We start from the raw sequence: 25,591 nt of genomic DNA, 5'->3' as shown, positions 1-25,591 counted from the left end.
CTGAGAAGCTGATCCTAAGTTCTAACCTTGGGCTACTATCTTCAGCTGGGCTTTGCTGCCTTTCCTTACATTTGAAAATGAAGAGAAAACCCTAAATTGCTCTAGAACAGAGTTTACTCAGCAGTTAGTTTGCAGACACATGCCACACAAAGTAAAAAGAAATTGCGTGGGGGCAATGGACCTAAACTTTCTTTTGTTGGTTCAAGCATCAGAGCACAGGGATGCTCAGCTCTATAACCCAGAATAAGCATTTGTGGATGTCCCCAAACAGCCATTTAGGGGAACGTCTGCAGAAATTTAATGTCATATCAGCATTCCTGAGTGGGAAATGGCAAATATTTAAGCACTGAAAATACAGAAATGCATGCGTTCAGAGGCTGGCTTAAGGGACTTTCCCTCTGAATGCATTGCTTGCTGAAAATGAACATAACTCATCACTGGAAAGCTAGAAAACTACAATTCTTTTAAGCACCACTTAATTTTTTGTATGAACTAAGCGGATGGATTTTAGCTCTGTCTCAACACAAAGGTCTGAAACCAGGCACCATTTTTCCCCAGAAGGGCATTTCCCATCCTACCTGTAAACTTGTTGTTTCCCTAGTGAAAAGCAAGGTTATCTTGCTAAGGGTCAAGGAGCACATGCCCCCTGTGAGAGATCAGTGGCATCCCTGTTTTATCAGTCCAGTACCACAAACATGACACAACCCTGGAATGGCAGAATGGATAAACAGCTCCTCAAAAAAAGATACCTCGTATTTGAGTTTCTGATTGCCCTAGGTAAGGGAGGTACATCTGACTGTCTAGTTTAGGGTCTCAAGCACCTTATAAAGGTAATAATAATAATAAAAAAAAAAATCTTCTCCCATCCTTAACAGAACATTTTTCACAGGCAGTTCAATTTCCGTGGAGCCATCAAGAAGTAACATGAGGCTGTGCCCGTTTTCTCCATATACACTTTCTCCACATCACTCAAAGGAGAACAACTCAGTTCTGCATCACTTCCCGTCAGTGTGTGGAGAGAGCTCTAAGTGGTTAACAACACCCCGTCAGCCTGGTGCCTCCGTGACAGCAGAATGGCTGAGACAGGGTCTGAACCATCCACTTCATGTCCTCTTCAGTCACTTCTTAGCCCTCGCATGCTACAGCTATTATCAAAGTAGCTGGACGTGTTAGTGTAATGCTGGTTGGTATGCACTCCAAGGTCTAAACATACGCCTGACTCTTTCCCACTCCGGGGTGCTGGGTAGCCGATAAGCTGGCTGCTCTTCCTCCAGATGCCTGGTCCTACTGCTGCGTAAACACTGTGCAGACTTTCACTGTCAGAAAGTTCACCTTCCTGACAGATTCCTTCCATGAAATATAGTTTCAGCACAGACACAAAGAAACCACATGAGATTCCCACTGGCGGAAATCTCCTTGAGAGCGAGATAGATACAGGGACATTTTACAATGATCCATCAACACGGATAAAAGGTAACGCACTAAGAAAAGCTTGGAAAGTATTTCTTGACCCTGTGACCAAAATTTCTTACTAACTACATTTCTGTTTGGGCTGAAAAAAAAGCTGAAATGCCTAGCTGGGATCTAACATGTACTTTGTTCAGTTTTAGCCAAGATTGTTTTTTTTCACCTCTAATAAATCAGTGTCTTGGCCCCTCCTTCTATGCCAGGGAAAGGAAGGTAGGGCATTAACACAGTTTGAAAGGCTCTGATTTAGGGCTTGGAGAAACAATTGCAAGTAAATTAGTCACTACAGCTTAATGAGTGCATAACAGCTGAACTGATGTAACTGTGTGCACTCTCTGCTCACAGTGAATGCTTTTTATTTAATATGCACATAAAATGACTAACCTGCTGAGTCCTTTTTTTGGTTGCCTTTGCAATGGAAATATTGCCTTTGAGATCCTTTCTTCTGGTGACCATAGTTATCTGTGCCATGTTTTCCCTCTAAATAAATCTCTTTCAAAAGTGAATATTTATGAAGAGAGATTCAGCCAAGCAGAGCAGCAACCTGAGGCTCTGGAAACATCTAACCATTGAATGCACCACAACAGCCGCCGGTACCATCTGCTGCATCAGAGAGTCAAGGTGCACAGCTATCTCCTCTTCTGGGCTGGAAGCTGTTCCAAGCTTTAATCAACATTTGGAAGCAAACAACTGCCAGGCAGAATAAATGCGAAGATCTCCATTAGTCTACGCTCTAGGTGGCACTTGGCTGGCTTCCACATTTGTGTGCCTCTGTGCAGCATTGTGCCTTGCATCACTGTGTGCGAGACGGGACTGTCAGGTTCTCCAGAAACACTATGAATTGGACATTTGACACTGCCAAGGGACAAGGATGCATGGTTTGATGGAGATGAGATCCTGGACCACCTAGTCCAAGTATCCATCTGTATCATCCAACTGCTTGAACATCCACAGTGCTCATCAACAATGAGCTTGAAACCAGTCTTAGCAGGAATAGAAGGTACAAAGCCTAGGAGATAGTGGGGACAGGAGATAGCACTGGATTAAAATTCAGCCCTTCTCCTCATGTCTGCCTAAATTTTAAACTCTCAAGGAGCTGAAATCTTAAGTAGGATAATTATTTGAAAATATTACAGCAAAAGATGAATCACTCAACTTTATTAAGCTTTAATGATTGTTTTGATTGCTCTGACTGAGATGACAGGGCTGATTCAACTGTATTTACTAGACCACTTTAAAACAATATCAATAATTTCAACATTAGACCTGCTGATTTTCTCCTTGTTCAACACTTGGCCAGCAATCCAGGCTCTTTGTGTCTGCATGCTGGCTTATGGAAAACGTGATGGCATAATGCCACAGCCCAAGGAAGCATCATCACCCAGATGAGAATGATTGATTCAAGAAACGAAAGTCAGCACTGCTAGGTTACTATACCACAAGCTGGAAAAGAGAAGCCTTCACAGCCCTCTCCCATGTAAAGTAATTTATAAACACCCTGGAGTTTGGCTGGACGGACGTTTCCTTTGCAAAAAGGAGCAAATCCCACTCATCTTAATTTTGCCAGATGGCTCTACACGTTCTGTTACGGGACTGGTAGCGGCAATTTCATCACACTGGAGGGATTTACAGATGGGCTATGAGATTTTTACGTCTGAGTTGCTCTAGAGATGCACGTGCTCCAACACCCTGTTGTGAAGAAATGAGACTGCCCACACTGCATGTCCCACTCCTTTTGCTCTGGCAACACTGGAAGCGCTTGTCATGGAGTATTGTATTACACAAGATCAGACCTCATGAGTAACCACTTCCAGTGGTTACTGACTCTTTTGTTCCATTTTAAACCTTGAGTTACTGAGGTCAAATACAGTGACCCTGGCCTTCATTTGGCATCAAAGGGCGGGATACAGCCTTTATACGCTGTGGGAGCTGCAGCTTCAAAAGACATAGCGTCAATACATACAGGAAAGTGCCTCCAGCACTTAGTCATTACTAGCTGGGGGAAGGCAGGATTTTCCTATAGGTTCCCAGTGGGCCCAGGCACAGAGAATACCAGCACAACAGTCCCTGTGGCTGAGAACAGCAGAGGCTGTACAGAAGGGGATGTTTTGTAAAACTTCCAGCCAGCCAGTTCCTTTAGGGTGCAGGGGATTCCTAGGAGGCCCACAGGAACAGACACCCTGAGACTTCTGCTCCCCCAGATCTTTGCAGGTGGACTCTAAATTAATGTTAAGTATCACGGCGGAAGGATTCCCAAGCTATCTGCCACCCGCCTGCCACACTGAATTAAGGGCAGCATTCAGACTTATCTGTCTTCCTCCGAAAAGCTTCTGTCTGCAGCTGGAGGCAAAAAATCTGCTTCCCCATATGACTTCAGTGATGTTTGTAGGTCTGGCTTCAGTTCACATCACACGGACTTCACCTTTCACACTACACCAGACCACAGCCTGGTCACCAGACCACACGGATGTTTGTCCTCTTAAGCTTGCTCTTCCCTCCGCTCGCAGACAGCTGTGTGTTACTGAGCCTTTGGATTCCTGAATTTTTCAAAACCGCAGGGAGGCTGCTACCAGTAGGCCTCAAAGTGACACAGATTTATGTGGCTGCTGGGTGTTGGGCCACGAGCAGACTGTAGGGCTTGCGGGTTTTTCTTCTGGTAGACTTTGGGGAAGAGGTGATATTTTAAAGGCTTTACTTGATATGCTTTCTGTTCCCTGTTAAATTATACAGTACATTGTACTCTGCAAGTTGCTGAGATGGCCTAGCTTTAAACGCAGATATGTTAATGCAAAGAGAAACCTCTGTGACTATGGGAGTGCTGCTGGAAGCTGCATGCCTGAATTAATACAGTCGCTCATTTAATTTAATATAGAAAGTATCTCAATAAAATATAAAGCACAGATTTAAACACACGCACACAGAAACCACCCTGCGGGAGAGCTCTCCCATCCTAGCAGCACAAAAGTAAGTCTTTTCCATCCACTCCAGCTGCGTTCAAAGTTCTTTAGCAAATGCTTGAATATTACAGTCCTGTTGCCAACCTCAGATCCTCAATTTCAGGAGCTGCAGTGCCCCTCCACATCCCTTCAGGCTCTCACCGGGAAGAATTAAAATTACTTTTGATTTGGTGTGGAAGCATGGGTCTGACAGCACTGGGTATAAAGGGTGCTCCCAGGCTCCTCGGGGATTGTGATCTGGAGACCCCCCTTACCTCCTTCAAACATTCCCTTGTATCGTTGATTTTTTTTGTGTGTAGAGTATCCACCACCAGAAAATATCTGAAACTAGCAGAAAAAGGGAAAAAGAGGGATCACATGACTGTTTATCACAGATGTCTTGTTTTGAGAGTGCTAAAGAGGGCCCTAACTCATTACTTTACAATATATCCTAATAAAAAATATATACCACTGCCAAAAACATACTTTCCAATGCTATCACTTTGCCAAAGATTACTGTTGAATGTTCTTTTTTTAAACTATCCGAGCCTTTGTCCACTGCTGCTTCAAACAATGGCAGCTCGTGAGGATGTGGAACAAACAACCACGTTTCTTTTCTCAGTGTTTGCTATGGTGGGAACAAATAGGGAGAGCCTAAAGGAAACACTAGTTGAGAATAGCGCAGGTGAGAGGAGAACTGGCACGGAAAGGCTTTTGCAATTACAAGCCGGCATTCTCTGCTCTGCAGCGGAAAGGAGGGAATCTTCTCCTCAGCTGTGGCTAAAAAGGGAGTCTCCTTTAAGTCTATATATGAGGCAAGGCAAGGATTTTTGTGCCTCTTTGGAAGACACCAAAGGTTGGGTGAGAAGGGGGCATAAAGGCAGTCTGCCCCAATAAAGCACTCCCTAAAAATTCAGCTTAGAGTAAAAGGAAAAGTTGAGGTGGGTAAATCTTGAGCAACAAGAGAAGAGGCTTACAGGCTGCAGAAATTCCTCCTAACAATGCCTTGGGATCACATAAACAACGTTATTAATAGAAGCCTGCCTCTCAAGCAGCCCTCAAAGACGGCTTCCTCCCATTCTTCTATCTGCATCAATTCAAGGCACAGAAGCCCAGGCTTGAGAAAACCTCATTTGCTCCCCTCTTGTTTTTATCTTTCCCTCCGCTGTATTTCCTGTCGAGATTGCAAGGTCAGAAAAGCCGGAAAGCTCTTTGTACCTCTGCGACTGCCAAACTCTGACCAAGAAATAAAGCCCAGAGCAAGCCCCAGAGCCCCAGTGTGGTATCAGGTGGGGAGGAGAACATGCCCAATGCATGTGCCTGGGCAGGCACGGCTGCTTTTCACCAGTAGTTGAGATGGACACAGGTGAGGGTGGGAGCTGGGACTGCTTTTCCAATTACTTCAAGCAAACCAGCATTCCTGCATCACAGCCACAGAACACACTGAGGACTTGACCTCGGTTTTTCTGACCCTTCCAATGAACGTCTCAGCAGACAGCCCCAAAACATTGGTTTTCTCTTTTCTGGCTTCTCAAATCCCAGACAACTCTTCAGTGATTTTGTTGTTGTTCTTCTGCTGTTACCGAGATTCCAGCCATATCCTTCTCTATGCCAAAAGTTAATTTGCTCAGCCTCTAGAGTTATGAGAGGGCTGGGGAATAAAGTGAAAAATTTACACGGATTCTGGGATTATCACACGCCACCACCAAATGTACCTACCACATAGAACGCAAGGCAATCAAACTCAGACTTGCACACACAGCAGTGAAGAAACCATTATTAACACTGCAAAAACACAAAAGGTCAAGACAAATTTCTCTACATCTACCTCCAGCTTCAGGTGAAACTTTTGGTAAGGTTTGCTCTGCTGCCATAACAGCCCAGTCAGCGGGGAGTAAGCAACAGAGAGTGAATTTGGAAAGTGCTCCCATTGCTCTGACCTGATAGCTTCTTCAGATTCAGACCTAACAAGATGTCAGGACAGAGGCTGCCCTGAGGATTTGACTTCTGACCCAAATCAGATACCTACAGAGAAGTAAGCATATGCTCCCTTCCACTCATCTTTCCAGATGCAATCTGTATCTGAACTTTCATGCTCTGGTTTAATACACAGGTTGTTTGAAACTGGCATAAAAACACCTCCTGAGCATACAAAAAGCCTCTTCCAGTACACGTGTAGAAGCACGAGCTGCTGTTGCCTTTGCCCAAAGTACCTCAGCAAAATACATTTGAGTACTCTGCTCTGAACTCCCCTTGGCTGTATCACTTTACCATACCTCAAGGCCTTAGCATTCCTTTCTCCAACCTCAGTCAGCCCTTCTGAGTCAAAACAGCTTCTTTTAGTCTTTAGCTTCCTACTGGACACCCTGATATATTTCAAGAGAAGGCAGGAAAACGCAGAAATGTCCCTTCCCAGTGGGAAGACGTCACAGAGCTGCGCTACATCGCACAGCCTTACAGGTTCAGGACTTGGGACTAGCTCTTCACCTCTCTCCCCCCAGATGTTACAGGCTTGCCTCAGCAGCTTTGCTGAAAATTGAGCATTGTGCAAACATAGAAGGAGATTTTACAGGTGCAGAAGAGAAAGCCAAAGACAATACATGTATGATCAGAAAATATTTTGACCATTGTATTACTAACTGTTGGGACTCACTTCCACTTTTGTCACAGAAACCAGCAAAATAAAAGCATTCAAAAGATTACAGGTAATTGTGCTTGCAAGGTTACTGCAAGCAGTGTAAAATGGATAGAGAAGTGATAATCCCGTAAAGTGCTAATCCTTTAATTGCCTCTAGGAAGATGAAATTTGTCCTCTTCTACTCATCAGTAGTGATCTTATATTTTCTGCACTCCTCTCTGAAGCTCTGCTGTTGGGTACTCTCTGAGACAGACTTATTTTCATATATACATCGTATTTTCATATAATCCACTGTAATCATGACATTCTGTCTGCATTAGAAGTCAAAAAGGCATGAAGATTCGATTATAGAGAAGGCAGGTAGCAGGCCCAGCAATGGACCTAGCTTTGTAAAGAGAAATACTCCTGGAGTTTTTTTTTGTTTGTTTCTTTGTTTTGTTTTTTTACCTTTTTGTCATGTTCTGCACTGACTAGAGGAGCTGGAGAAAACAGGGAGTGAGCAGGTAAGAACAGAGAGTAGTAGGCTGTATATCCAGTTGTGATGCTCATGTGCTGTTGGACTTAGATCTGTCAAATTACAATCAAGAAGACGCACAGCTAAACAAAGAGGCCAGCACCTCCCTTATTAAACATTCAAAATTCACAGGGCTAGCAGGCACCACCGCTGATAAAATCACAAAGGAGCTCGGGGTGTGCAGAGCAGCCCACAAATTTCCAATGCCTGTTCTCTAAAGACAGTGTTACTTATGGCAACCAATACCAAGAACAGTCACGCTGATGGCACTCTTCCAGCAAAATGTTATCAACACTCTACTTCTGTACACAGCTAATTATACCGTGCCCAAATGCCACAGGGAGATGGTTGCTCTATCAGGAAATGCACAGAAACATATGCTGCCATATGGAGGAGACAGTCTACACTGGGCCTGCCTCTCTGTGTGAAGAAGCCTCTCGGCCCTATTCTATTACTGTTTATAAAATAGCTTCCCTAGAAGATAAGCAGGATGAGGGAAAAGCAGGAAAAAAAAAAAAAAAAGGCAAAACATTTCTGTCTAACTTTTGGGATAAGAACATCAGCAAGTGGGAAGGAAAGTTGTCCCGGGGATCTGTAGTAGGGATAACAAAGCTTTATGGACATGTTGCAGAGCCCTGTTTCCTAAACAGGAACTTTGCTTTATTGCTAAAAAGCATTGTGCTGATATATCCGACTTAGGAAATTTAAACTCAAGGCTTATACGCCACTTAAAGCCCACTTAAAATGCAACAGGAGTCAATTAAAATGCAATTGTACCAAACTAAATGGCTTGATCTCTAACAGCAGCTTGGTAACCAGCCAATAAGTCTTTATTAGAAATTATCATCTTCATGCTAACCAAAATCCATTTACATTTTTGTCCTCACAAAGCAATACCTAATGTGCAGTGGGACTGACAGTTTTCTCTGCTCTCTCTCCTCATTCTCCTCTCCTCCAGACAGGAGGAAACCGAGGGAATCCTTTGCAACTTGTCTGCCCACTCTGACTAACCTCATACTTGGGTGACTGGTGTAACTACCAGTTGTCAGCAGTCATTTACACCCATTGCAAAGTGACTGTGAGGTGACGCTAAATAAGAACGGTAGCAGTCTGCATCCATGTAAAAATCACAGTGTTAAATAATGAAACCGCCCCACTCATCATCCGTTTGCAATCACAGCTATGAATTTGGCTTTTACCTTAGAACCTGTTAAATTATATCTTTCATGTTGCTGGGTCTTGGTGTTTTTAACACCTAAATCTCTCATCTCTCCGTACCAGCGAGGTATTCATATGCCACTGTTAACTGGTGCAGCATAAAATCTGAGCAGAAGAACAAAACAGTTTTACTGCACACATGCAATTTAGTTTGAGGGCCTTTTCATAAACCCCTCCTCCCATGGCTTGCCTTCACTTCACCTGCAAGGCTCCATCAATCAAGATGAAACAGAAGAATAGGTTAAGGCAGCTCTCAGAGTTGCAATCTGGAAGGCAATGGTTACCAGCAAGAGGCACTTACATCAGCCAAAGAAAGACAAAGTGCTGAGCGGGGTGTCAGCAGGAGCTTTGTCCTGCCTTTCCTGATTCCCGTTCAAATCCTTGCCCTGGACCCATCACAAGACAGCATGTGGTCCAGTTCCACTGGAGGGTGCAAAGGCAGCAAGTGGTGCCAGCAGCTTGGGAGAGATTCAGGCAGGAGAGTTAGTACTGAGAGGCGATTCTGATGGCAAGTGTCTGACAACCAATTTCAGCCCTCTGCTAAATGGAAGAAGCAAGATTGTTTCTGAATACCACTGTCAAAATAAAAAGAAAAACACCATTCTAGGTAGTATCGTGAGAAGTCTTTCTGAAGAACCTTCGAAGAAAGTCCAGAGGTATGTGTTTGTTAGTAATAAAAGCTCCTGTGGCTTCCAGAAGGTTCACATCCATTATTTTGTGCCAGGACTCTCACCTTGCTGAAGGCCTCCTCACAGAGACCAGAACTGAAGAAGCTCAGCTACCTGTGATGACTTGGGGTTGATGCTTTCATAACTAAAGTTCAAGATGTATTTGAAGCTTTCCCCATGGTTACAGCTTTAATTAAGGCTTTTTATCTCTCTCTCCCCCTCAAATTCTCCCTTTATATGGATTTTCTGATGTCTAATAGCAGGTGAACTAATACAACCATAACCCTTGAAAGGACACTTACCTCTTCCTAAGTGTCCCACTTCCAGAAAAACCTGTAGTAGTTTACAATCTCTGATTACTGGTGCTTCTGACAGTTCTAATTAAAATCAGTTTAAATGTTATCAGAACAAATGCAAACATTTGTGCTTTTTACATTAAAGCTGGCTGAAAGTGGAAAGCAGTGGCTGAATGATCACTGTAAGCGTTTGTTCAGCACAGACTTGCAGGTATCTCTACCCAACACTGCGGGACTTTGCAGGCTGCTTCCTAGCTTTTTGCTGTCTGGACTGCAAAACGATGCCACGGATGCTGAAGTTGCATGGTGTCAATACAGTTTTGTAGGGCTGGGCTTTGAATTCAACTCAGCCTTTCCCAGTTACCCTACTTGGTGAACATTTGATTTACACCATATTTGAACCAAACTACAGACTAAGTAATAGAAAAAACTGGGCAGAGGGCAGCTTGAGCTAACCTGTCAGAAGGGTGCGCCTCTAAAAGCACAACCTCCAGCATCTTCCTTTTCAAACCAACATGAGATTATCAGTGGTGATGACATACAACAGAATTTCAGTGGCTGCTTTCTCTCTCAAGCTGCAGAGAAAATCTCTGCCACAAAATCTGCAGATCTCTGTTTTTAGTCTCAAAAGCCTTAGGAGCTTGTTGTCTCTGCTGCGATTAGCATCTTGCCTTTCAAGGAGCCCACCTGCCTTCCAGCTCCTCCTGAGCTGAGCGAGGAGCAGGACTCAGAGACGACTGCTCTTCATGAGGCTCTAGTTCTTGAGGAATACAACTGCTCTGAATTCCTGTGAGAGACAGCTGGACTTGGAGTGCAGTAAGGAGCCAGGAGTCAAAAGCAGCCAGTTTTGCACCCTTCCTACATTAGCTCCTACGCTCACCTTGAATATAGACAGTTCTTTAAAAATTAGATCGCAGTGGTATCTATAATACAGTAGCAGCAGGGTATACAGCCTCATCACGCATCATGTCATACCGTCTGCTACCCTGTGATCTTCTGATGCTGCTATTTTGAGCTAAGAATTAGGCATGAATTTGTTGTGGGAGTGTTATAATTGAACCTGATCTGTGTCCTGTAACATGAACCCTGTAACGTGACTCCTAAGCAGGTCTGACCCACTTGGCTTTTGGGAGAGTTTGTATAAGAAGGCAAAGCTGATGCAGAAGGCTCTGTCATGAGCTCTCTTGCAGAATTTCCCAGTGATTCACTATACGACCAAGATGTTTCCTGCCCTGTGTCTGAGCCCTGTATCCATCTGTTAATGGGGACAGTGATCCCTATCCAATTGGGGTCTTGCAATATTTTGTACCTGCAGCGAACATGCAAGTGCTAAATCGGAGTCAGATGCTAAAGCGTTACTCCGTGCTCTGCTCTTGATGGAAGGGACTTGGGCATTTCAATTACAGCTCTGGAGCACGGTCTCCAGCACAACCTGCCTTTTGTTCATGGATGGGTGCACTAATGAGCAGAGCTGGACATAAGCTTTCTGATGGAACAGCTTTCCATTTGAAAAATGCCAGTTTAACAGAATTGAACCATTTCACGGGAATCCACTTGCTTAATTGAATTTTCTGGCAGAAATCAACCCATTTCCTCACACGCTCTCCCGTGTACCTGATCAGCGAGCAGAATTGAGAGCCTGGCAAACCTAGCTCCAGCTGGGATGCTGAAGATTTCCCTGGCAGGAAGCCTGGGATCCAAGGAGCCCTTTTTGAGCCAGGGCAACCAGGACTGCTAGGAGCCCAGCTGCGTGGCAGCAAGCCTGGAGGGAAAGCGATAGCAACTCTGAGCCATTTGGACAAGTCTGCTTCATTTAAAAAAAACTCAGAGAAAAGCATTTTGATTACTTGTTTTCAGATTGCACCACTAGGATGTACAGCTTTGGGTCTCACGGAAGACAAATGGTTTTGATGTTAGCCTTTTCCCCAAAGCGGGGTTCTGTGCTGCAGGCAGACCTGCAGACAAGCCTCCTGTCTTAATTTCCCTGTTGGTTCGTGTTCACACCTGGAGGTGAGGGAGGAAATGAGCACGGCTCAGCAGGGGAGAGACAGTGCCTCTGAAGATGATCGTGCTGATAGCAGCCCATCTGGGCTCCTTTCAAGGACAGGTGGTAAGGGAGGGCCGTGCTGACCTTACTAAGGGTTTTTTGATTGCTCAGCCTACTGGTGTTGATAGATTATGTGAATAACCAAAGCAGAGGGTCAAAAGTCACCCATTAGTTAAAAAAATACCAGAGTGATAAGCAGCAAACTGGCAGGCTAAGCAACATACAACATTAGAGAGCCAATACAGTAGAGCCAGACTCCCTAGCGATGTCTGTATGGAGTCAGGAGGCCAGCAGATGGGTTTCTGCAGGTGCAGCTGTATGTCCCTGAGGTTGCTGGGTAGATCTGATAGGCATGGTACAGATCTGCAGCCCCATGGCCTCTATGTTGATTCTTTCTTCTCTTCCATGGCTTTAGATAGAGCTTGCATCAGACTCTCATTTGCTAAAACCATCAAATGCATGTGTCCCTTTCTCCCTGCAAGTCTCCAAGCTGTGTAAAGGACAGATGAAGAGAAGACAGTGGGAGGAGAGGAAGCTGCACATCAAGGAGTCCATAAAGATCAACCAACAAGCTCTATGAATAAAAATGCAACCCAATAAATAACTGAAAAGGCCACACTTCCTGGTGAGTGTCTGATCTTGGTTCTCAAGCTCTGAAGCCTGAGCTTTTCTTCTATTTTTAAAGAAACAAGAATTTGAAAAAAACACTTTTTCCAAGTTTCTTCTTTTAGAGAGGAAACTTTCAACTGACAATTTCAATGTGTGACCCCTTAAAAATGCACATCTTCCTGCCAAGAGACCCAAAGCTCTGCGTAGATTTGGAAGATTCGGTGCCAAAAGAACCTCCCTTTCTTCCCTCTCAAATGCACAGATAAAAATAAAATTTTACTAATAACATTGGTGGCAGCTCTGACTACACATGTAGTAAAGAGGATGGAGAAGAGTGAAGAATAAGGTCATAATGATTCTCCACCTCTGACTTCAAACTCCGTTGCAATAACAATTGCTAATGACTTGCTAGTGGAGCTAATTACAAAGCAGTCAAGAGGGTGAAAATTTTTCAAAGAATGTTCTCTCTTTTTAGAAGATTAAAACATCTAATGTTTCCCACAAACTACTGAAAAGAGTATAAATAACCTGGAGAATCCTTAATGACTCACACAAAGCTTTCCTGGGAAGTCTTCATCTTCATCTTAAACCGATTTTTGCTTTAATTTCCAAGCTGAAGCAGCTTTGGTTGCTTATACACCTTTATACTCTTCAGTAAAACACACCCATGAGAGGTGGAGCTGAGAGTGAAAGGGTCAGTCACCCTGCTGGTGCTTTGTTGCAGGACAGGACACCACCACATGTAAAAATACAAAACACAGTGGATTGAGAACGATGGTACTGGAGAGAGAGGAGATGAGACTTGGAGACAAGGGAGGATGCAAGCAAGAGCAACAATGAGCTGAATATTCAGAAGTAGGTGCCACTCTCTTGCTTTCACATTTTTCTCCCCTACTCCTACTTGGCACTTCTACAGTGTGGGACCATAGCTCAGGCTGGAAATACCTACTAAGACAAATACCTTTTCACCACCCTCCCATCACACTGAACATTCATTCCTGGAGATCACATCTTTCTTCCTGTCAGAACATTGGTGGCCTGTAGCTGGGAGAGCAAAAGCTTGTTGAAGATTTAGACTAAGAAATATATGCAGAAACGTGGAAGTGGGGAAAGAAACCCAGGTTTGGGATGACTGAAGGCTGCACTCAGAGAAGTTCGACTGGCTCCTTTTCAACTAGCCTACCTGAAAGCAGCTGGTAGTTCCTTTCACTCACAGCCTTTTCATAAAATTTTAAATGCAAAGCAAACAAATCCAAAGAGAACTGACAAAACTCTCAGAATACCAGGTCAGAACAGAATGTGAACTTTATCTTTCAAATAGAGTTCAAAAGCTGACACAGGCTGAGAGGCAGTGTCTGAGGAATAGCTCAGTCAAACTGGCAGTCTCGAATCTCACCTTTGATAGAGCTTAGCTCATCCCAGACCCCCACTTTTTGCTGAGCAAAAAGCATAATATCTTGTTAATAATGAATAGCCCTGTGTCTCCTGTACTTAACACTGGAGCTTTGAGAAGATCCATAGCACTTTAAAAATTATCTATTGCAGCTGATTCAGGGCCCACTGGGAGTGTTCTTGCAGCAAGCATCTTGCCTGCCTGTAATGGAATCATACCATTAATGCAATATCAATTAAACATACATTATAGTGCACAGGTGCCTAAGCAAACAGTGTGCAGGAAGCCTCCTCCAGGGACCCATATCCTGGGGAAAAGGTGTGTAAGTGGGAGATTTTCCAAGGGGTCCTATAATTGCAGCAAAAAAGATGCCAAAGAAACCATCCTGGACTGGAACGAAGAATGTGTCAATAAGGAGGAAAGAAATGGTCTTCGTTTGCTGGTATCCTAGCTAATTCCGAACTTCCACCTTTTCTGGCTATGAGGTGAAGAACTCTTTCACGCTTCATGCACTAACCACTTCAGCAACAATAACAAAATAAACCCTATTCTTATCAGCCTCTGAGGCTGCGCTCATGGCCCCTGATAGGAAATCCTTTTCTCCTTTGAAAGCTGCCTGTCATCCATGGTGCAAATACTCAGTGGTCCCTTGGTCTGGCTGAGACTCTGGGCCAGCTGGATTCCTGCAGAAGAAACAGATGCTCACCATCTAGATAGTCACTCTTGGAATAACAGTCCTGTCTCCCAAAGAGCTGGCACCAGCAGTAGGTGGCTGCGGTGGGATATCTTGCCAGCTCTCTAGCCAAACAAAACCTTTGGTGTATTACAGGCAATGCACGGGGTGTCAAAATCTCATTTAAATCTACATCAGGATAAGCTTTTCCAGTCTATTGCTCAGGATGCTATTATACACCCGGCCTGACCAGCAACGACCCTTTCTGTGAATGTTGTTGATAACTCAGGAAATATGAGAGCGCGGTCTCTATCAGATTTTCCCTCCCTGCAAGACAGCAAATGAAGCATCTAATTAATGTCAGTTATGGTTGATGTTTTTCTGAGGGAGAACTGAATGAAAGATCTGCTAATTTATTTCATGCAGAGCCTACCAAGAAATATCAGACACTAATAACTACCAGTCACTGCTGAGCTTAACTGGATTTGAAATGGAAGTTACAGATAAAAAACTCTCCATCTCCTCCACTGTCCTGCTTCCTGCTGATCACCCTTATTAATAAATTCGTATATTTGTGGCAAAAATACAAATCGGACTGAACTAATGTAATGATAACACTGGCCTGAAAGAAACATTGCCATCAATTCAAGCAGGGTTTTTCTCAACAATTCAGGAAAAAAATAAAAACCCAACAACTCTTTCTTTCTTTGTGGGCCCAGATTCACCAGCCTGGGCATAAGCATACACTCCAGAAGCAGGAGAGCATCCTGGCCAACAAGGCTCTTAGGCACTTACCCCAGACTCTCAGAGAGAGGGTTGAGAGGACTGGCATGGCAGACAGACCTGTTCTCCACTGAAGATTTACTGAGGAACATTACGGAAAGCCAAAGAAAAGGATGTTTTAATTTGCAGCCCCCTGCCTAATTTCCCTGCACAGCAAATGTTAGTCAGATGGCTTGCTTTCTTACTTACCTTTCATAACAATCCAAGTATACACGGACCTCAGGAAAACCACAGCCCAGTCGTTCATGGCCCTCCTGATGAACAGCTGACGTGGTCACCTGCTATTTTCTTTTTATTATTTTTTATTTTTATAAGTAACCAACCAGATTAGACCTCCCTCATATGTCATGAACAGTCAAGAAAAAGAAGCAGGCTGCTTCCATCCTGGCCTGTAGAGATCGTGCCCTTTGAGCCTGGAGATCACCAGGTCCTACAAACCCTATAGAGTTCCCACTGCTCCAGCAGTGACAGTGTGCACTGCAGTGCTGCAGGAGACCAGGATATCACCTGGCCCGTGATGCCATCTCCTACACCTCCAGAAGATGAAATACATTCGTGTCAGCTGCCAGAAACAACAAAACATACAGTAAATCACTTTCCTCCTCTATTGTTGGTGACATCTTAGATATACATCAGGTGTCTCCCAAAACGACTGACTTCATCCTTATCATGGTTTTCTTTGAGCCTTGTTCATCACCGCCTCTTAGCATAGAAAAGGAGAGAGAAAGCAGAAGGCCCAACGCTTTAACGTGGGCTGTTGGCTGCTGTGTCTTTTCCACATATGGCTAAGACATACAGTGGCCATTTCCATGGCTGTGCTTTGTGTTTCCTGTTTGGACATACAGAGGGAAATTCCCCTTTTGTCCTGTACATCCCGCACTGTGAATCACCCTGCAAATCCCTCCCTCAGCACCAGCACTTTGGGGGAAGTCCAAAAGGGTTGTGCTTGTGTAAGATCATCTCACCACTGACCCCAAGGAACGTGCTGCACCTCTGACAGTGCCTCCTGCTGACCTTCAGGGATAATTCATGCACAAGGCTCCAGATGTAATGAGGCTTCCCGTGTTAACACTACCAAAGGATTAAAATTATTGGACAAAGTAGGCAGGCTGCGTGCCCTTGAGGCTTAACAAGCAGCTCAGGGTGGGAGGGATACAGCCCAGGCAAGATGGAAAATTCCACCGGTTCCCCACCTCTCTGCACTCAACCTCAAATATTTTGGGCTGTTAATTTAATCTGCAGCCCTCCCCCAGCTAACCTCACGGCTCAAGAAGGACTGAGGTTATCACCTCATTTCCGAAACTGCTTGTGGAGGGAAACAGCTGGAATTGTCCAGCTGTTCTCCCAAATAAAGGAAACGAGTGGAAAGGAAGTCCTGTGAGCATGCCTGGGGAGAGGTGACTTTGAAAGCGCTGAGGGTAACTGTAGAGGAGAAGGCTCCTCTGAAGGCAGTGCCATTAGCAGAAGGTTTGCTCTGAGGGGAGCTGCAGCAAAACAGGTTGGGAGCAAGGGGATCACCTGTGGTGTCCACAGTCGGAGAGGTTGAGGGAGGTTCAGGGGATGTGGCAGGGAACAGGACCAAGGAAGGATGGCAGCGGCTGTACAGGCTGTGCTCACAGATGAAAGGCTGAGAGCAGTGCAGGGCACTACCCAAAAAGTATTCAGATGTCCAAGACATCCGAACACCAAAATGGCTTGGTTTGTTGGGGCAGAATGCTGCCAGTTGCACGCGGAGTTGAGCCATCTGCCATAAGTCTATCCAGGATCTGGGGCTTCCTGGACTCTCCTTTAAAAACTTGAATTATTGCAAGTGAACAAAAGGGAAGAAAGGTTTCTGCATGGCACCCTGCTGAATCAGACTGATGGTGCCTGGTTCTGTTCTGCAGCTCAGCTGATTCATTTCAGCTCCCTGCAACTTCTAATGCTCCAGTTCAGAGCCCTGCAGCCCCCTGTGACCAGGGCCCCAGCTGATGCACTCAGACTGACCCCTGTTATAGGACCAACCTGCCCTCTGTTCCCCTCCAGGAGTAAAAACTACTCACTGTAGCAAAACTGCGTGAACGAGGCTGTGGAGGAGTCTGCGCCAGCAAGACATTTTGAGACGATCAGATAAACTCTCTTGACGCGACCTTGTCAAAAGCTAATCCCAGAGCTGCAGAGGTGAATTGCTGTTTCACACTTCCATGGCCTCCCTGCCAGCTGAATGTTTCAAGGCATCTTGGGTTTGGCAGCGGGAGGCTTACGGCACCCGCTTCTGATGGCTGCTGGGGAGCACAAGCTCTGCTTCAGCCCATATGCAGCACTAACGAGAAGAGGGGCGAGAGCTGACACGAGTGTCTCTAAAGCACAGAGAAAGGCATAGATTCCCTTGCTTTGAACTATGTAGGAAGCAGCTTGTGGCACCAGACTACTGTATTTCTCCAGGACTGACAGATTTAAGTGGCATTTGAATGGCTTGAAACACTTTCAGAGAAGCTTTAGAGATTCACAGAAAAGTAATATCTTGCTCTGTCCAAACTCTTTTGCTTCTCTCTGGCTATAGATGCTTTTGTCATTTTTCCTTTAACCCACAGCATGCCTCTTTTCAAACCAAGCCTATAAGACAAGAACCTCGCACAAGAAAAATCCCAAATCACAATTCAGAGGAATTACAGACAGGCTGAATTCCAGTGAGAGTGCATGGCTCCAGAAGGAAGGAACAGAATAGTTAGCCTTTCCTGAGCAGAATGTAAACCCGAGTCCTGCTGGCTACAAAGACAGGGAGGAGTCCCTTTAACAAAAATGTGACTTGATTTTCTAATTCTAAAAAACGGAAATGAGAATGGCTCAAAAAAACTGCCATTAAAGCTCACTGACAATCTCACACCCTTTGAGTGACCCAGAGAAGGCGATTCAACTTTCAACAACTAGCAAGAGTCAATAAGGTCCTGCATAGCAGGTGGTGGTAAATGATGTGAGAAATTTGCCTTACATCTGCCTGGGCAAAAACAGTTACACAGATCTGTGTCTAATGGTGATCTCTAACTTCACCAAAAGGTTCCAGCATTCGTGAAACTTCTAGCACCCACCAAAGGCAAAAGAGTTTGCTGAGGAGCAAGTGGAGTGTTTCCCTCAGGAACCAATGGCCCATCACTAAATCAAAAACTTGTCACCGGACTGTACAGCTTTGTTATTCTTCTTGAGTTGGAGTATGTTGCCCTTCGAGCACCCTTACCATCCTAGGAATGGCAGCTCTACCTGCATGTAATTGATCTGCAGCAAGCCAATGACCTCCCATCCCTATTAGAGCACCCCAAAACCATGCAGTCTGCCTGCCTGGTGCCATCCGAACATGCTGGGAAGAGGCTGAGACATGCTCTCCAGAACAGTCACCTCTGCACCGGGGCCCCTCTGGGTAGAATCACTGCTAAGTTAAGGAGCCTGGCCCTGGGATAATGCTAGACTGTCCCTTAAAACACACTGGGCCTGGTTCCACTTGCAACAAGAAGAGATACAAGAAATCTTGGTGAATGGCAAAATGATTCCATCTATGAATCCAGTGGTTACTGGAAGAGGACTGGGATACCATTGGGGTTAACTCAGCTCACCGCAAGCTAATGATGTGCAGAGCAGAGCGCTCCTTCCTACGAGGGCTTGGACCTGCAGGCAAACGCCTTGCCTCTGAGATTCTCGTTTACCAAGTCTTCATCAGGAGATGTGGGAGGAAAACGCGTCATGTGTGAGACAGATGGAAGGCCCTGCTGCTGGAATTTGGGGTTGTTGAAGAATCTCCTCCTAAAAGGCACAGGCCCAGTCAATGACAAACCACCACAGCGTCCTCTCTGCAAACTGTGACTAGTTAAGGTTTCATTCCTGACGTTCCTGGAAATGTCAGAACTGCCAGGCCACCTTTACTGACTTGCTAACAAATTGCAGGTGTCTTTCCACGTATCCAGGAAGACTAAAATCCACGAAATTGACCCCTTCCTCCCCTCCCACTTCCACCCCAGCACACTAATACAGACTGAGGGAGATTCCCAGAAAGTCTTGTTAGCAGTTATTGTCTTTTTTCCTACTGTTGGTGACCCTGGCAAACAGAAATCTGAAACAACCTAAGTAGTATAGACTACAGTCCATTCCTTAAGCTTCATGAAGCCATGAAGCCTATTTCTCTCCAGCCAGAGAGCAACCTTTGATAACACGCCAAGTAGTGACTGGAGCTGGATGGAATTTTTCATTCAGAGTTGTTTTTAGCCTAGTTTACTAAAGAAACAAACCACAAGAAACCCAATTCTCCTTTTGTCACCAATCCATACTATCCCAACAAAACTTTTGACTTTGCTGACTAGTTTAAGTCCAACTGAAGAGGGCTTCTTGGCCCCAAACTATGCAGCTTCTACAGGTTTGGAAAAAATCAGTGGCTGGGTAGAGGAGAGAAACCCTCCTTTTGTGCACCCCTCCTGCACAGGAGAAAATGCTGCAGGGTGAGCTTGGGACTTAGATACCAGAGACTCCATGGCAGAGAATATTGGTGGAAATGTTCCCATTGTGGGAAAACCTTTGAAAGTTACTTACATCCTACCACACATCAGACCCTGTTGGGGTCAATCTTGTGAGAATCTTAGAAAGCCAGGCATCAGTAGTCCACGTGGCTGTTGGTTTATTTCATCAGGCTGCTTTTCAGAGCTGTAATGTTAACTAAAAACAGATTTTCACACAACTATGTATTTTTAGCCATTTTTCGATGCTGTAAAACTGATGTTCTTGGATTATTAAGGCAGCATGCATCTTTATTTGAAAACAAACAAACAAATGAGAACACCCAAGCAACTTCACATGGTCAGACCTAATGCCTAGGCATACGGGCTTCTACACACCCAGTGTTCTGCACTGCCCCTTTGTAGCAGCTTTTCTGCCTGTTGGACATACACCTGCTCTCCTTCACAGCAGGTCCCTTTTTACACACACACTGAGTCTTACCCAGCACAACAGGGCCTGTGAGTGCTATTGTAGCGAAGATGATAGCTCTGCCCAACCTGTGAAGACTATGCCATCAGTCCATTTGGAAATCAACACCACCAACAGCCTGAAAACGCTGATGCACGGCTTCAGCTTCCAGCTGGCTTTGACACCTACAGCCCCGCGGATGCACACGCCAGTGCCCCCCCTGTGCTTGCACCCTGGCACACAGCTGTTGTGCACATACAAGCACTGACGTGCCCAGTCCCAGATGCACTCCAGCCCTGTAGCAGCAATATGTTCTGGGCTTGCTGCCATTTTTGTGAATAGCTTCTAGGTTCATCACTTTTCCAAAGAGCACTGCGTTGCTCTAACCTTAGAGTGCGAAGACTTGCATAAACAGTTCAGCCTCCAAAGGAAATGTCAGGATATTCCTGCCATCACAAGGTGTAGTTTATAATTCAAAGAAGACAGTCAAAGGGGAGAGCGTTCACTTGATCTACTTTTTGTTCTTGTTACTTGATCTACTTTTTGTTCTTGTTACCCTCTTTACTCTGGGCAGCTTTTTCTTCCATGCAAGTCCATGAACCCCTATCAGAAACCTATCCATGTAACATTAAGAAAATTACTCTGGACATGTAACTTTGCCCTTTTGCCCATCAAAGGAAAAGCCAAGCATGAGGATGAGGAGCTTGTCCAGAGAAACCCTGCCAGGAGCTGTCAGGCTGTAATCATTTCCCTTTCAAGCTCTTCTGCTCTTAGAACAGCCATCAGTATCAAGCTGCTCTGAGTCTCTGACCTGCACCCAGTACCCTTGCTCATCTGAAGTTGACTTAGCAAAGAGCATTCAAAACACTAGGAGAGGAGCATCCTTTGGAGCTTAATGTAAGAAAAGGATGTCCTTAGGATTCCTGGGATACAGACTTCTAATAGAGAAGCACTGACCTTCATACTCCAGCATCTGCAGCATCTCCGGTAAAAGGCAGTGCCGAATGAGAAGGCACGTAGTCCCCATTTCAACTTGCTTTGCCGGTTACCCACACTACTGGCATTAAAACCAAGGACTACTGAAACCAGAGAAAGAAGAAAACAAGGGCAAATAAAACCTACCTGAACTATCTGAAAATTATTTTGTGAAGGGTTGAAAAATGCTAATTTTATGCGACAGAGGTGGCCAGACAACAACTAAGATACTCTGAGAGGTTCATCAGTTGGCAGGGAAGTCTGTAAGGAGTAGTCCAGCTGAACGCTTTGGTCCTTAGGCCAGCCACAGAGCACACACAGAAGAGAAGGCAGAGATTCTCCCATTGCCCTGTTGTGGATGTTGAATTTACGCTAATTCTCCTGGCAGCCCCAATCCTGGAAATGGTAGCCACACTCCCTGGATTGATCACTTTGCTCAAATTGCTGTATTCTTTTCAGCTGGGTGGTGGATTTATTCTCACTCCCATCTGAGTCAACCTCATATTCCTTATTGTACAGCTCGCTCTGAGAAAAGGGGGTGCTCAGGGTCTTTGTGAGGGGATGGGAGAGGGAGATTTCTGTTTTTTGGTCAGTGCAGTTAACACTGAAGTCTGTGTCTGTGCCCTGCCTGCAGCTCCCTGCAGCCTCTGTGCCAGAGATGCTCCCAGCTTTGGCACGATCAGTGAGAGTAAATACTGCAATAATTCACGTGCTTCCCTTCCCCCACCCTGACCTTAATGGAAACCACATGAGGAGCACAGGACACGGGGAGACCACTGGGAAAGGCGAAGCTATGCAAACAATTAGCCACTGAGCTGATGGCAGGAGAGCCTGGCAGCTGCCTCACGCCTCTCTCCTGCCAGGGAGCCACCCTGCCTCCTGCTCCTCCTAAGCACGAGCTGTGCCTCCTGCCACGGCACCCAGGTGGCAGGGCAGGAGGACACAGACACCCGGGTATCAGCAACTCCAGCACAGAGGCTGAGGCCTGAACAGCCTGTAAATCGTGGACCAGGGGAGAATCTGGCACCTCCCCATCCCCAGTGGGTACTGTGGCTATTATTGAGAGACTCTCAAGCACTCGTCTTCTCCTGACCCGAAAAGACGAACAGAAGAAAAGAATTTGTTTAAACTTTCCAAAACAATCAAACTTCAGAGACCAAGCCTGAAGCACTTGAGTCAGAAAGCAGATGTTTTCAAAGCTCCGAACATATATCAAATTGGGGCGTAGGAAGTCCTAGAGGAGCTGTGCAACTACCTTCACAAAGCTGTCAAGCTCAGAAGGGAATTAACATCGGTAAGAAGAGGTGGTCCACAGGGTAAGGCTGACCTACAATGATGAAGATGATTCTCTAACAGATATGCACCAAATGACCAAAACAGTGCTTGACTCTGTTAAAATTAACTGGGTTAGTGCAGTCCATTGAAGAAAGGCTGTCACGGTCCCTAAGAGCAGCCTCTAATACACCATCTTCACGCACCCCTTCCCATTCACATGGTTTCCAAGAGAAGGTGCCATGCGGTGCCACCGTGACTCATTCACAGCGTGTGTGCGTGGGTGTAAGCGTGTGCATATGGGCACGCACGCCACATGGCTGCTCTTCCCACTACCTTTTTGTTGCTTTCAGTGGATTACTGACCTCAAATGACATTCTTGGTTGGTTCTCTCACTCCCTAACACAAAGGAGCTCACGCACCTTCCCCGGAACCTCCAGTGAATTGTGGAGGAGCGATGTCTCAGCATCAGTGCCCTGCTCTGAGGCCTGGGGTTTCAAAGCTCTGTGAACAGCTCAGCCAGCTGCTGCCTTCCTGTGTGCCACACAGTGTGAGAAACACCTAGCTGCTCTCTGCCTTCATTGCAATCTCCAAAATAGAAACAATACCATACACTTTAAAAGAGCATTCTCTGCAGCTCCTGGGAGCTTTGAAATCCTCAACCAGAAGGTTGTGTGTGTGTGTGTGTGTATAGTATTTTAAGCTGTTTTGAAAGACCAATTGATAAAGATGATGCCAAAAGAAACAGGAAAAAATAAAGTAGGGAGCAGTTTATAAAAAAATATTGTAGAGTGAAGAAAATGTGAATTTTATTAACTGAAGCTCATCTATTCAAGTAACCTTGGAACTGAAGCATCAGTGGAAACAAGAAAGATGATTCTGTATCGATCATGGGATTCATTATAATTTTTCAGTGTATGCATTTGAAAGATGCAATGTCTACAGAAGTGCTCCCTAATGTATAAAATCCACTAGCTGCCACTCTCAATTAAATGCAGTTAATGAGATCTCTGTTCACCCTATAGAGAAAAGGGTTGTGTCTCCATAGTTCATTGAAAATGGAGTTAAAACATGGCTGGGATTTTAATAGGTTATTGTGGATATCACCAGGACATGTCTCCTACGGTCTGTCTGGTGTATATGAGGTTCATAAAATCCAATAAAGCATTTAAACAAAATCCAATAGATGCCTGAGGCCCTGGGCTTTAATACCAGAACATGAAGCAGACATACACAGAAATGACAACTGACAGGGTATCCCTTGCTGATCTGCACATGGCAAAGGAGAAGTAGAGCAGCTTTCACAGCTGTATCCCCTCCCCTCGATGTAGTAGGGCATGGCTTTATCCCGCATGAAAGAGGTGCAAGAGAAACAAGTTAGAGCTGTCGTGCTCTGTCACCTGCCAGAAGGATGAGGAAGTGTCTTCTGGGAGCTGCCAAGGGGCAACCATTTGTTTTTTCCTTTTGGGAATGTTGGGAGACAAATGACCTGGAGGAAGGACACGGCTATCAAGGTGATTCTAGCAACTGGAAAGGCTGAAAAGGATGGCTGCTGATGGTGATGATTAGGACTGCGTTATTTCCTACACTCCTCTAGTTGGAGATTTTTCTGCTCTGGCTCTAAATGAAGAAGCAAAGTTCACCCTTCACCACGCTGTGGGAGACTTTTTCATAAGATTACAGAGTGGAAGGTTGTCTCAGCTGAAATTCCTCTTCACTTTATGTTATGTCCAGGCTCTCAGTTCATCCCCGGAAACATCCAGGCCTCTTTCAGCAGCCTGCTGAGAGCTCCCTTCTCTTTTGGAAAAGGTACAGGAAGAAAAAAAAAATAATGAACTGGGGGATCCCTGATTGACTTGGCTTGGGAATTTCTTTTTCTCTTGGTCACCAGTTAAGAGAGAACAGGAAAAAAAATAGAAAGGGAAAAAAAAAAAAAAAAAAAACCATAGCAAATTCAGCACATTCTTTCATCTCAAAGGGTCTAAAAATACTCTGGAATTATTGAGCTGAAAATCACAGTTATAATAAAGTGGAAATGATCCCATCAGACAAGACAGGCCAGCTGTATCATTACTGTTGCTGGGCTGAATCCTCAGAGAGACCATTACACCATCAGCTGAGCAATTACAAAGACTCTAACTGCACTCCCTGCAATAACTATCCTTAAGTGGGCACTGGCCGAGCAGATCACACAGCAGCCTGACAAAAAGCTGAACTGAGCGGCTGGGAAGGGGGGCAGGATGAAGGAGAAATGCTGGGTGGCTATATGCTAAGCCTTTCCGTTGCTGTTTGCTAAATATTAGCAACGTTCACTCACCTGTCTCTTGCACTGATTTCCTACGGATCGTCATCTTTGGGGTTCTCCTCAAAACACTGCTTTGATCTGCAGAGGACACCAGCCCCCAAGCTCCCTTTTTAATCTGTGTGATTCTTCAAAGCTTCTGAACTTCTCAGCTGTGGCCTGAGCTTAGCTCCAGGTGCTCTAAGTTTCCACAGAGCTTGATTGATTTAGGGTCTTCACTATCCACAGAAGCTGGGCTAGCCAGCTAAACCAGGGACCACAGGTCACAGATGGCAGCAGTAGCACGTCTCATCCTTCTCTAACTAAAAGGAACTTTCACTGTGATTAGCTTAGATTGCTCTGCTTACAGTAAAGCTAAGTTTGGCCCTTTCCCTTTTCTGTGTTTCCCTCTATTTTTTCTCCTTTGCTGCTGGAACGAGCCTTCTTTGCGGTTCCTGTTAAGAAACCCCCTATCCCACCAGCTTTGCATCTTTCCTTTCTCTCTAGCTTAGGGGCTGGTTCTGTCTTGCAGCATGAAACGGCTGCACTGTGGTAGACTGCACTTTTTGGGATTGCTTTGTTTTATTTGGCATGGAGGGGGCTGCTGTGCAGCGAGGGGTGGGCAGGGGAAGGGAGCTGCTGATTCACTGCAGCTGTTTAAACAACCCAATCACCTCATTCTCTCCTTTCCTTCCGAAAGCCCCACTCAGCATTTTAAGGCCAGCCTGGGCTCCTGCTTGCTTTTGTTCTCCTGCCTCTGAAGGCTGTGGCAGCAGCAGAAGCATGTTCTTGGCTTGTGTTTTCTGGAGCCAGGATCCGCCCCTAGATCCTGCAGCAACCAAAGCCTGGACCCAGAATACACATACAACACCAGCACTCCTGCTCACCTCACCCA

At 45.2% G+C, this 25,591-nt stretch overlaps 1 long non-coding RNA gene across 1 annotated transcript; it reads right to left on the bottom strand.

The window, feature by feature from the left end:
• Window positions 1-610: 610 nt before the first annotated feature.
• Window positions 611-25,254, bottom strand: LOC119717022 (uncharacterized). Its single transcript, XR_005265954.2, has 3 exons — window positions 24,733-25,254; window positions 21,126-21,247; window positions 611-4,751 (listed from the first exon to the last, which is right to left on the bottom strand). It is a non-coding gene; the product is annotated as an uncharacterized lncRNA (long non-coding RNA).
• Window positions 25,255-25,591: the final 337 nt, after the last annotated feature.

Source organism: Anas platyrhynchos, chromosome 5 (genome assembly GCF_047663525.1).
Source record: "Anas platyrhynchos isolate ZD024472 breed Pekin duck chromosome 5, IASCAAS_PekinDuck_T2T, whole genome shotgun sequence".
Classification (NCBI taxonomy): Eukaryota; Metazoa; Chordata; class Aves; order Anseriformes; family Anatidae; genus Anas; species Anas platyrhynchos.
The sequence above is the reverse complement of the archived record's forward strand: the minus strand, read 5'-3'. Positions and strand labels throughout refer to the sequence as shown.